The following is a 3,877-nucleotide window of genomic DNA, read 5'->3' as shown; positions in this document are numbered from 1 at the left end:
TTCTTGACCTGTGCGTCCTTATTTCTTAGCATATGGAAGCTGTATTTTCTGGAGGCAGCAGGGAATGATCCTAATCTGCAAAAGAGCCGACACGTGAAACAGAAATCATCATAAAAGGATTGTCCTGTGTGGAAATCCCTGGTGGCCAGCTGACTTGTTCTTTTACCCACTCTCAACCCCACCCCCATGAAAAAATGAGCTTAGAAAGAAAGCAAAATGTCTATATTCTAATCACAATGGAGGTCATTATATTCAATGGAGTCTGTTTACATTTAGCACCTCTGAAGTCAGCTGGTACCATCAGCACCCCTTTACTAGTCAAACAAGTACTAAAAGAAAAGAGACAACTACATTAACCTGTTTGCAACTTTATCCCACCCAAACCATTAATATCACTGTGTAGCCAGGGGCTTATTGATCACAGTGGCAGAGGGTGCTTCTGCAATCGGGCCTGTGCAAGGGCCAGCGCCAACGCATATTTCAGCTGCTTATCTGAGAGCACACATTCAGCTGAAAAGTATCACAACACAGAGACCCGTCAGCTCCCTGCACTGCAATCGTAGTCCGGCAGCTGACATCAGCGAGCCTGTCACTGGCGGCGCATGGAAGTGAAGTCATGCTCTACCGAAGTCAGCTGTTGGCCATGAAAGAGGACACCACATGATTTCATGATTTAGAAGTGGGGGAAGAATTGTTTATTTTTTTTTAAAATTTGTTGAAATATTCAGAACTGGTAACATTATTGCTGGATGGGGCTCAGGATGGAGGACATTATTATAGAAAGGGGCCAGAATGCAGGACATTATTAAATTAAGAGGCCACGATGGAGGACATTATTATAGAAAGGGGCCCAGGAAAGGGACATTATGCTAGAAAGTGACCCAGGATGGAGAACATTATTGTAGAAAGTGTCCAGGACGGGGGACATCATTACAGGCAGTAGCCCATGATGTGAGGGATATTAAAGGAAGGGGCCAATGATGATGAACATGATTACAGGAGGGGGATAAGATGGAGGAAATATAACAGGAAGGCGCCAGGATGGGGGACATGATTACAGGAAGGGGCCAGGACACTATTACAGGATGGTACCATGATGGGGGAAATTATTACATGATGATACTAGGATGGGGAACATTATTACCAGAAAGAGTACAGCATTGAGGATATAATTACTGGAAGGGGCCAACATTAATACAGAAAGAGCCCATGATGGCAGGACATGATTACAGTAAGTGGCCAGTACAGAGGACATTATTACAGGAAGGGGCCAGGATGGTGACATTATTACAGGATGGGGCCAGGATGTAGGATAATATTACAGGAAGGGCTCAGGATGGAGGTCATTATTACAGGTACTGGCCAGGAGGATGGGGACATTATTATAAGAAAGGACCAGGATGGCTGACATTATTACACAAAGGGGCTAGGATAAGGGACATTATTAAAGGAAAGGACCAGGATGGAGGGGACACTATTACAGGAAGGGGCTAGGATGGGGACATTATTACAGGATGGTACCAGTATGGGGACAGTATTACAGGAAGGAGTACAGCATTGAGGACATTATTACTGGAAGGGGCCATCAAGGGGCATAGTTTATTATAGAAAGAGCTCATGATGGTGGTGGACATGATTACAGTAAGGGACCAGGATACAGGACATTATTACAGGAAGGGGCCAGAATGGAGACTATTATTATTGGAAGCGCCCAGGATGGAAGGCATTATTACAGGTACTGGCCAGGATGGAGGACATTATTACAGGAAAGGACCAGGATGAGGATGGGGGCCATTAATACAGGAAGGCCCCAGGATGGGTGACATTATTACTGGAAGGCCCCAGGATGGGTGACATTATTAAAGGAAGGGGCCAGGATGGAGGGAACACTATTAAAGGAAGGGGCTATGACGGGGGACAATATTACAGGAAATATTACAGGAAAGGCTTAGAATGGGGACATTATTACAGGAAGGGGCCGGGATGGGGGTCATTATTACATGGGGGAGGTGAAAACATATGTCTTTATAGGATGTAAATGAAAAAAACAAGAGAAATAGGAGGTTTTTTGTGGCTAGTATACAAAAAAAACTTTTATTCTTTACAAGTAAAAAAAATTTATGGAATATGTACAGACAAACTCCAAAATTTCTGATGACCAAGAAAGAGCATAGTTAAGGTACATGCAATTTAATACAAATAATTCTAGTGGGAACATGAACCATAATAAGATGCATGCAGTTTAATCAGTAGTAAGAAAAGTTCAGGTGTGAATATACACAGATGAGGAATATTCAACCCCTTAATGACGGAGCCCATTGTGACTTTAAATGGACATAGGGTGCTCCATGTTATATAAATATTTTCTGCTGCAAAAAGTACATTTATGTAAAAAGGACACAATGGTCACAAAAGAAAGGAACATAAGATCTCACAAGATTTTACATGTAAAACACAAAAAAAATGTCATTATTATCCTTAAGAACATGTAAACATGCACCAATTGGGTACGATTTAAATGGGCATAGAATGATCAATGCATATATATGAGTATTTGCAACTATGGTAGGTATGCAAGGTAGAAGGGAGGAAACATATGTCTATGCATAAAGTTAACACAATGAATACAGGCAGCAATCAAAAAAGGTATTAAATCTTCCAAATACCTTCACAAGGCAAATATACATTCTTACAAGTGATGAGCGAGCATTACCATCCTCGGGTGCTCGGTATGCATAACGAGAAGTTGGATGCTTGTGTACGTGCGAATCAAGTACCTGAGTCAAATGGAAGTCAATGAGGAATTTGAGCATTTTTCCGTAACATTTCCCGGTACATGACAGCTGACATCCACAGGCATTGGCCACATTGGAACTGATTGGGGCCAATTACGGTAACCCCTTAAATATCGCTGTCAATCGGTACAGCGGTATGTAGGTGGCTAAATGGGGGTTAAAAGACCCCCTATGGCAAGATCGGACCATCGTGATGATAATCGCAGGTGCTGATCGTTGCCATGGTACAGTGGGGTATTCTGATGACTCCAGGCTATGAGCTGGGTCTCACAGTCGGTGAAACAATGACAGACCTCATGTGCTGCTGTACATGAGAAAAATAGGCTGTAAAATGGCCATAGTAAGCGTAAGGGGGCTACAAATGGAACTTAAATGGTAGTAAGAGCAGTATACTTATACATACCATGTTTACCAGAGGACCACACTGCAATCAGACTCTTTTCCAGACCCGGTTATTAAGGGTCATCAATATGCACTGTTTCCCCCGCCCAAGCTCTGTGCCAGTGTCTGTAATTGGTTGTAGACTGCTATACATGCCCCCCACCCTGTGTCTGCATCTGTGATTGGTCGCAGTCAGTTTGATGAGTGGTAGTGTAAAAAATAAATAAATAAATAAATAATAATAAAAAAAATGATGTAGGCTCCCGCCCTATTTTGATATGTGCCCCATCTGTGAGCTCTACCGTAGCTGGATATCAAAATAGAGAGAATCCTAAGGCATTTTTTTTATAAATTATTTAAATAAATAAACAATAATAATAAAAAATATTATTATTATTAATAATAATAATAATAATAATAATAATAAAAAAAAGGCATAGGGTCCCTCAATTTTTGATAACCAGCCAAGGTAAAGCAGGCAGGTGAGGGCTCGTATTATCAGGATGGGAAGAGCCATGGATATTGGCACCCCCCAGCCTCAAAACACCATCCTGCAGCTGCCCAGAATTGGCACCTCACATTAGATTTGTCAATCCTGGTGCTTTTCCTGGCTCATCCCGATTGCTCTGGTGTGATGGCAATCAGAGTAATATAAGGGGTTAATGACTGCTGGGATTTGTCAAAAAATGACAGCGGCCATC

The sequence above is a fragment of the Anomaloglossus baeobatrachus genome, chromosome 5, assembly GCF_048569485.1.
Source record: "Anomaloglossus baeobatrachus isolate aAnoBae1 chromosome 5, aAnoBae1.hap1, whole genome shotgun sequence".
Taxonomy (NCBI): domain Eukaryota; kingdom Metazoa; phylum Chordata; class Amphibia; order Anura; family Aromobatidae; genus Anomaloglossus; species Anomaloglossus baeobatrachus.
Note: the sequence above shows the minus strand (reverse complement) of the source record.